Source organism: Canis aureus, chromosome 27 (assembly GCF_053574225.1).
Source record: "Canis aureus isolate CA01 chromosome 27, VMU_Caureus_v.1.0, whole genome shotgun sequence".
NCBI classification, from domain to species: domain Eukaryota; kingdom Metazoa; phylum Chordata; class Mammalia; order Carnivora; family Canidae; genus Canis; species Canis aureus.
The window spans coordinates 24,048,173-24,057,863 of NC_135637.1; the positions used below are offsets into that span (position 1 = coordinate 24,048,173).

A 9,691-nucleotide genomic window follows, 5' to 3' on the forward strand; every position below is an offset into this window, starting at 1 on the left:
TGATCAAACACAGGGTTATGCTTGGGGGGGGGGGCAAACATGAGGCATATATACACTGACCATCACCTAGCTACACAGCAGACATCACTGATCAATAGGGCACTTTTTGGCATTCAGGCCAGAGCTACCAGTTAATAGAAGCTGGTATGCTAAATGAGGTCTTCTTGCATTATAGGACGAATTAATGTCTTGGAGTGAGACTGACTTCTGCCCATGAACTGGGACTGTAGGAATACTGCTTTCTCTCCACCCTGCTCTCTCAAAGTTCTCATTATGCCACTTTTTACAAAAGAACTATGTTAGTACACATTTTTGCTAACCAAGAGAAACCTGAAGAAGGTTTTCACTTTTATGGAGTGGTAATTGCTTTTTTGCTTTACATCATTTTGGACAACGAGAGGTTCCATAGGAATGTTCTACTTTAGGGCGATGGGGGGAACCTGTGTCTGTAGTGACAGTCCATTGCCCCCAAGAAAAAAATTCCAAGGCAGAGGAGGGTGGGAAGGCTCTACTGTAATTATAGAGTGCACCTTGTATATCCTAGCACTTGTCATCCACTCTCTCACCAAGAATGACTTTTGGACCATACCTTCTACCTACTTCAGATGAGATCTTGGGAGATAAAGTTCAGCAACAGATCTCAGTGCTTATTCTCAACGATTCGTCTTCTAATAAGATATTTTTATTGTTTCTTCAAAATAGAAATAAGGAAAACCAAATATTTCTGCTTAAGTTGCCCTTCATAAATCTGAGGGGGGGGAATCTTTTTTAAATGGACAATCTTCTAATAAGATATTTTTATTGTTTCTTCAAAATAGAAATAAGGAAAACCAAATATTTCTGCTTAAGTTGCCCTTCATAAATCTGAGGGGGGGGAATCTTTTTTAAATGGACAATCTGGGTAATTAGTTTTTCATTAATTGATTATGAAAATTCCCTGTCATGTCTGTACAACTGAGTAGATGTCTTCCTGTGTTCTTTCTCCAGGATTCATTGAACCTCAACCACGTGATTCACGTAGTCCTAAGATTTTTCTAATTAGATAACCCTACCCATTAGCTAATTTCATGATTCCTGTTCCCAAGCTGAGAAAATTGAGGCTCATAGAGGTGAAATGACTAGACCAAAGTATTCTTGAAAACCTTCTTCCATGTCATCTCTGATGTCATGAAATTCTAATTATAAAATTCTTATAAGAATTCTGGTTTCCTACCTTTGTTTCTGAAACACCGATCAGAACTTGCTGATGGCTTCAGCAGAGGATACGTGAAGGTGTCAGGGAAAAGGTGACACTTTCTACATTTATCCACTTCCTTGTCTATCACCACGGCAACCAGGGAGGTAGGCACTGTTATGATACCCCTTCTACAGATAGGAAGGCAAGAGCTGTATTGTCCGAGGCAGGGCTTTGAACCCTGTGTGTAGGTGACCCCAAATTCCTTCTCCGGTGATAAACTGTCACTTGGGATGAAGCACAAGCAGACATCACTCCTTTTCAGAAGTGAAAATGAAAAGATAGGATGATTTTGGGGATTTCCAAATGTGGACCCTTTTAAAATTCATATGCACAGATGCTGGGGGTGGAGGGAGGGAGCCGGCCAGAGGGAAAGACATGGTGTCAGACGGCTCTTTGCATATGACAATCTTGGCCTCCTGGAGTGGGTGACAAGTGGGTCACCAAGCTCTGCAGGCAAAATTGCTTTTTGGGGATTCACTCTGGGCTAGGCACTATTGACAATAAATCTTTCTCGAATGAATGAATGAATGAATGAGTGAGTGAATGAATGAGTAACGACCCTGCTTGTTTTCCATACTGTCAGACCAAACTCTAGTAAATATCCTGTATGCTGCATCTTTCAGAAACTTCTTAGCAATATAGCACCTTAAATATCGTGCCCGCTCTTCCCTCCAGAGCTCCAAAGGCACTAATACCGCACCCCCCCCCCCCCCGAAATTCCCACCCATTTCTGCCTCTGGAGATGTATCCAGGGGATTTGCTGCAGCAGCAGGAACTGGCTGACAACACAGTTCTTCCTGTTTCCTGGGAAAGTCTTTATTTTGCTTTGTTCTGCACTTGAAAGTGAGCATGCCCAGGACTGGCAAGAACAGTTCCTTGAGGCTGGGCTGTTTGGGACACAAGGCATGTTGGGGTGGGGGCAAGGGGCAGGGAAGGGAAGAAAGCCAGCCTTGGGGACAGGGAGGCTGGGTTTGAGTCCATCCCCACTGTGTGACCCCGGACATGTCAACGGCACTTGCAAAATCTAGGTTGGACTATCTCTCAAATCAAGGAGCCTGCATGAGATGCTCCTGGGGTCTTTTCTAGGTTAAAGCATTTAGGAGTAAGTTCATAAAGAATGCCTTGCACAGAGCAGCAGTAGCAGAATAAATCCTTGCTGCTCTGATTTCCCAAACAGTCCGTCCCGAACCTTTCCTGGGTGCATCTTTTGGGAGAGGCAGGAGAGCGGGCACTGGGTCCCTGAGTTTGCACTGGGGAGGGGAGGGTGGTGTAAGGTGGCAGAAAAAGGACTTCAAGATAATGAGAGATTGCATCAACTTTCCCCAGAGCGGTTTCTGGTTCTGGAAGCCGGCAAAAATAAAGCAGTGGTGGTGGAGGGGGGTGCTCAGGAGGAGAAAAAGAGGCATTTATTTTGGAGCTGTATGGGAAGCAGGAGTGTCCACTGGCTGCGACGCCGCCTTCTCCTGCGGGCTAACGGCTGGGGCGACAGCCCGCACATCCAAATGAGGGAGCGATTAGACCGCTCGCCTCCGAAGATGGATTTCTTGGTTGGGGGAGCCGGCTGGGGGCTGGGCTGGTGTAGAGGGGACGGCAACATTAGGCTTTGGCAAGTTAATTAGGGTTCAGGAGTCCAGCCAGCGGGGAGAGAGGCTGGATTTGCATAAAGCTCATTTACATAATGTTCTTCACAAATTGTGCAGCCAGAAGGCTGCGGGGCTGGCAGGGAGGGGGAGGCGGTTAGTGCCGGAGGCAGCAGCAGCCTAAGGGGGAAGGGCGAGGCCCTGGAGTTGGGGGGGCACGCTCCCTCCTCCCCCCTGCCTCCGGTCCCCCGGTTGGGTCTCCACCGTCGCCCACCCTGCATCCTCCTTCCTGAGGCCTCTAAAGTGTCCCTATGATCACGCTGTCCCTAGCTTAAAACCTTTCTGTGCCGCCCTCAGGATTAAGTCCAAACACCTCTTCCAGTCTGGTGGTCTGGCCCTTTCCTGACCCTACCTTTCTCTTGTTCCCTCTTCCCGCCTAAGCTGAGTCCCCCTGAAGGGCTCCTGGGTCCCTGAACTCGGGTTTGCTCTTGCAAGTTTTTGCTTTTGCTGTCACCTGTCTTGAAAGATGCTTCCCACAAAGGTCAGGTTCTTTGTAGTACCCTCTTGCCTCCCAGTCCCAAATCCCCTACTCTTGGGGCATTTTCTTCCATCCCTGTGTCCCCCTCAAGTGGACGGAAAGCCCCCCTCTTGTGTGGCCAGAACTTGTGTAGTACTTGCTCCAGGGAGGCTCTCTTTGCCCCAGTCTGTGACTTCTCCAGGAAATAGGTTTGCTTGACCACCGCTGTATCCTGCTGGGCAGGGGCACACAAACAGCAGGTGCCCAATAAATGTTGACTTGGATGAATGAAATTGGCCATCTTGGCCAGAGACTGGAACCAGGTTCCTGTCTGCCTGAAATGAGCCAGCCTTATCCTTTTAATTTCTCTCTCCATGTTCCTTCTTGCCTTAATCATCAACTAGTCCTGGGATGCCTGGGTAGCTCAGTGGTTGAGCACCTGCCTTCAGCTCAGGGAGTGATCCTGGGGGAGTCTGGCATGGGGCTCCCCACAGGGAGCCTGCTTCTCCCTCTGCCTGTGTCTCAGCCTCTCTCTGTGTCTCTCATGAATGAATAAATAAAATCTTAAAAAAAAATTATTAACTAGTCCTGTGATTTGGAGCTGCAGTGGATAATAAGAAGGCACCCAGAAGGGTGTGGTGGTCTCTGAGCTGGACCCTTAACTGGCTGTAGGATCAAAAAAGTTGCACAGGAGGAGCAAGGGGCATTCTGGGCTGGGTGAAGTACAAATGCTAAAGCAGGGAGGTAGGAAAGTGAACAGAACGTTTTGGAGGAACATGAGATGGGGGTTGAGGGGCTGCAGCCTGAGCTGAAACAGGAGAAAAATGTGATGAGTCTCAAATTCTGAGTTGGAAGAGGCTGAACTGTAGCTCTGACATAGTTTTGTAAGCCTCTGAAAATTTGTGAAGGACAAGAAAGAAAACAGTTGCATCTCCTGAGCACCTTGCCACGGAGCACATGATTGCCTGTACCTTCCACAGCCTGGCACCACAGGTATTAGTCTCCCCAGCATTAGCCAATTTGGAGGAGAGGCTGGCTAGAGGCACTTGCCTCAGCTCTCGAGGCTGCTAAGTGGTAAAGCAGGACTTTGCACTCCGGTTTCAAATCCTGGCCAGCCTTCTGAATTGGATTTATTTGTAGTTTTAGAGAAATACGGAAAAGGGGAGGGAAACAAGAGAGAGGCAGGGAGGGGGGCAGGCAGATTGCCAGAGAGAGAAAGTTGGTGCGGGAGAGAGAGGAGGGAGGAGCGGTGGGGAGAGGGAAGGGAAGGGGGAGGCATCAGAGGAGGGGATGGCTCAGAAGATCAGAAGGAGGAAATTCACAGGGCTCGGTGGCCCTGGAGCACCCCGGGGATGCATCTTGCTCTAAGACAGCTAGCTGTCAGATAGAACTTTCTGTGATGATGTTCTAGATCTGCTGTTGGAGGCGACAGTCACTAGCCTTATGTGGCTACTGAGCACTTGAAATGTGGCCAGTGCAACCGAGGAACTGAATTTTAATTGCATTTAAATTTAAATTTGAATAGTCATGTATTTAAATGCATCACCCTAAATTTAAATGTGAATAGCCATCTGAAGGTAGTGGCCACAGGATGGGAAAGCTTGGTTTTAAGAATAGTCCTTTTTTTTTTTCTACCCAGGGCCTGGCTTGGGTTTTCTTCCGGTCCTTCTGGCCTCCCAGGCTGAATCAGGCAACCCTAACGTTTCTCTGTCTCATGTTCCTGGACATCCCACCCACACCGAGGTTTAATTTTAGCTCATTCTCTCTCAAGGACAAAGTATATATTTTTATTTAAATTTATGTCGCCTGAACCATTTCCAAGTTTTACTTTTAGAACCTGTCAATATTAGTGACATGTGGCATTTTAGGTACTTTTCTGCTGGTGGGGCCTAAATTTATTGTCATTTTATGTCACTCGGCAAAATGCACAAAATGCCAGAAGTGTTATAAACAGAGACGATTTATGTTCGGGTTGGGGTGAGGTTAAGAGAATGAATATAATCCATTTTTTTCCCAGAGACTTTTATGCGAGTGTGCAGGGCCAGCAGGTGCACATTTGACACTCAGTGGGAAGTCTTTTCCAAGCAACAGGAGATGGCAGATGTAGACAGGGGCCCAATTACAGCTGCTCTGGACTGATCACGCCATGCCCTGCTGCGTGGATACTGGCTTCTGGTCCTGGCACTCAGCATGGGGCTGTGCACACAGTAGGTGTTCAATTAAGGCTTGTGGAAGAAAGGATGGAGACGGGGAACGAGGCATCAGTGGGTCTTCTAATGACTCCTCCAGTCAATCTTTAGGAACCTTGTCACTCTACTGCTCAAAACCTTTCAATGGCTCCCTAGTACCCTTGAGTTCTGGCTTACTGGGTCTTTCAAGATCTGGCACCTGGAGGGGTCTCTGGCCTCATGACCGAAAGTTTCACATTCTTACTCCTTCTTGTCTTTGGATGTGCTGTACCTGCAGCTGGAAGGGTTCCCTACTCTTTCTCCCCTTTGTTGGTCTTAAGTAGCCAGTTCAACATCCTCTGTCCTTTCCAATCCTTACCACCCCCTCCCCCCAGAGAGTGGATTGCTCCCTCTTTGGGAAATCTCTCATACTATATGTATATATATTATGGAAAGTGCTTAGTGAAGGACTCTTCAGGTTGCCTTGTCCTCTTGGCTTCTTTGTCACCCCCAAAAGATCACATGCTACTTGAGGGCATTTTCTGGGGAGTCCTGTTCATCTTATCCTGGACCCATATGGAGAAGCTGACAAATGAAAGATAACTGGGTGATGTGACAAGTGGGTGCCAGGGGGGCTCGTCTTCAGTGTCCCCACTGCTGGCTTCGGATCCGCTGTACTGAATCTGCTATGTCAGTTACCACTGTTCACATGCTTTCCAATTTCCAGACCACGTGGCTCTTGCCTTTGCCTCCTGCTCCGTGTCCGTACAAGTTCATGCCTTTACAGAGTCCCTTATGGTCATTTTATTGGGTTTTATGGGAAGGGTGCATTTTATGCTATCTGCCATCTTCACCGGACGTCAGTAACAAATGAAAGGATAGTTCTCTGTTAGACTTTGAGCAAATTGCTTTCCTTCCTTGGGCGTCTGATTCTTATTCTGTGAAATGAGGGAAGCAAGCTGCATGAGTCCTAGGATCCAGTCCAAGTCCAAGAGGGTGACGGTGCTGGTCACACGTGTCTGGTGGGCCATGAGCAGGAGTTTAGATTTTATGTGATAGCAGCTGTTCCCTGTGGTCCCTTATTACTACCAGCTCCCCTCTGATGTAAATTCTCTTTTTACCATCTGTGTCCTCTTCCCAAATTCCACCATTGGTGGAAGGTTCTTGTTCAACCCATGGTGACAGTATCCGACACTCATCCAGTTCTGCAGCTTACCCAGAGCTCTTGTCCTGACCTAAAGGAAGTCTTGAGCTAATCCAACGGGAGAGCTTGAATCTCACTTTACAATTGATAAATCCAAGGCTAGGAAAAAGGAAAGGACTCGCCTAGGGTCACGGGGCAAGTCAGTAACGAGCCAAGTGCCGATCCTGGTCTGACTGACTTTCAACTCTGCTGTGTCTAGTGTCCTGCCCATGGTGGATGCTCAGCCAACATTTGTCTTCAGGAGGAGGCGATGGCACTTGGATTGGGTCATTCGGGAGCAGAACTGTGGCCATAAGGGCAAGAAATGTCAAATAAAAAATGAATTAAATGCTTTCAAGGCCCATCCATATTACATATAGTGCATATTAGTACTTTCATGCCTTTTTATGGGCGAGTCATATTCCACTGGATAGACAGACCACTTTTTGTCCATTCATCTGTTGATGAGCATTTGCATTTTTTCTACTTTTTGGCTTTTGGGAACAATGCCGCCACAAGCATTCGTGTACAAGTGTACAATTGTGCACTATTGTGATGTTCAGTGAGAGAAACCAGGCACAGAAGGTCGACTATTGTAAAATCCCATTTATATGAAATATCCAGAATAAGCAAATCCATAGAGACAGGAAGCAGACAAGTAGTTGCCAGGGTCTGATGGGAGGAAGGGACAGGGAGTGACTGTTTACTTTTAGGGGTGGTGAAGTTTGGCACTCCGTAGAGGTGATGTTTGTACCACACTGGGAATGAACCAAATGTCACTAGATCAGACACGTAAAAGTGGTTACTAGTTATGTGAGTTTCACCTCAATAAAACAATTTCTTACTAAAGGCCTCAAGCAAGCAACCTTCCTTCCCCACCGTAGGTTTCTCTCCTTCTGACTCCCTCCCCCCGCAGTCCCCCCCCCCCAGCGCTTACCCCACTCAGCGAGTCCCTCCCCTCCTGCACTCTCTGAATTGATTTTTCTCACTCATCTTGGCAGGTTAGTGATCACCGTTCTCAGCAGAAACTCCTTCCATTTCATTACACCGGTGGGAAACATGGGCCGTGAGGGGGCGGGGCAGGGGTCCTGTTTCACTTCCCCTCTTTTCTCTTTTCTGTGTCAAGTGGGGATGGAGAGACTCTCCGCACTGCCCCCCCCACCCCCCAAGGAATGAGGTTAGTGGAGTTAAAGGAGATCCCTTGTTTGCTCTTTTCAGCCTCCATGGTCCTGTCCCAGGGCAGCTCTCCAGCCCCATCTCTTTCCCTGCCCTCAATCAGCACTGCATTTTGAGGGCTTCCTAAGACTTGCAGAGCCTATATCTGTGCATCACTCCATTTAAAATCACACCACTTCTGAGAGGTTGGGACTGTCACCTCCATTTTACAGGTGAAGAAGTGAGGCTGGGAGATGCGGAGCTACTTGTGAGGCACCTGGGAATGAGAAGCAGGTCTGCAGGTTCTGGCAAGGTTGTCCTCGTCTGTGTCAGATTTGATTAATTAAGGATGGCTCCATCCATCTTCCTGCCCCGGTGTGGTCCTGGCAGAAAGAGCTTGGCATTTGTGATGCCATGGACTTGGGTTCCTGATCCTAGCTCTGTCACTTCCTGGTCATGCTGCTCTGGGCAAATTGCAGCATCTCCCTGGCTGTGCTTCTCTTTGAGCTGTCCAACCGAGAGATGGGATGGAATGGGCAGAGCATGAGCACCTAACACTGAGAGCTCTGTAATGCACCCCGGGATCCCCCGTCACCAGCTGGGAGACCCAGGGGAGGCTGCATCACTTCTTTGGGGCCTTACTCCCCATCCTCAAAGCATGCTTTGGGATAACACCTATCTCTCTGGATTATGTTAAGGATCACGAGTTAGCTCCCAAGCAGTTTTTAGCACATGCCTGGCATGTGAGCAGGTGTTTAACAAATACCCTGGAATGTAATAATATCATTATCTTTCATTGACTCTAGGATGCTACCACTATGGTAACATGTACCCTGAATTCACAGATGATAACATGTGAGAAAAATGTGTTTAGAATAAAAAAACACCCTCCTGTGTATGGTGACTGCTCTGTGAGAGGCACAGGGTTGGGTGTCTTTCGAGCATTCTCCTATTGGGTTCTGATATATTCCTAAAAGGTGGGGGTCTATCTCCCCATTAGATAAGTGGGAGAACTGAGGCTCAGAGCAGTGATGTCACTTTCTCTTTTATATAGCTTGCAAGAGATGAAGCTGGGATCAACTCAGGTCTGTCTGCTACCAAAGCCAAATTGCACATGATAACAACAAATATGATAGGATATGATCATATTTTGCAAATTACATAGTTACAGCCCTATGTGGGGTGAAAGACAAAATAATAATAAAAAATAATATGTCTACTAAGCATTCTATGTGGATTATATGTGGATGATTTAATTTAATCAAATTAAACTCTCTATTATAATCCTTATTTTATACACGAGCAAACTGAGGCTCTGAGTGGTAAACCAACTTACCTTAGGTCACACAGCCAGGAAATGGAGACCCTTCTGAACTCCAGAGTGGATTTCTTAACTCTCAACCTGATATCCAGTGCAAGGAGATTAGCTGGAAGGACCTTTTCAACCCGCCTCCCAACTGTCCCCTGCCCCACCTGGGCTCTAAGCTGCGAGTCCACTGGGCTCCCACCCATGTCTCTGTGACTATCCTGTCTTCAGCCACTCTCCTTGCCTGTTGGGACTGGGGCTACAGCAGTGGGCACGGGGAAAGAGTGTGCAGTATGCAGATCGCTCCATTAAAATTTTATGTGGATTCAAAAATTCAGTGTTGACTCCAGTGACGCAAATAGGTATGAAAATTCTGAGGAAGGCACACTCATTGTTACCGAAATCAAATGGTTGAACGGCCACTAATGAGGCAGACAAGGAGCCTTGCTCACCCTCTGAGGATTGGGGGAGACAAGAGGAGCGATCGCGCTACATTATTCATACCCTCTTGTTTGAGCTTCAAATCTCAAGGAGGCTCTGGAAGA

At 47.5% G+C, this 9,691-nt stretch overlaps 1 long non-coding RNA gene across 1 annotated transcript; it reads left to right on the top strand.

The window, feature by feature from the left end:
• The first annotated feature begins 1,200 nt into the window (after window positions 1–1,200).
• On the top strand, window positions 1,201–9,063 carry LOC144299518 (uncharacterized). The gene is made up of 2 exons (XR_013366224.1): window positions 1,201–1,341; window positions 8,895–9,063. It is a non-coding gene; the product is annotated as an uncharacterized LOC144299518 (long non-coding RNA).
• The last annotated feature ends 628 nt before the right edge of the window (window positions 9,064–9,691 follow it).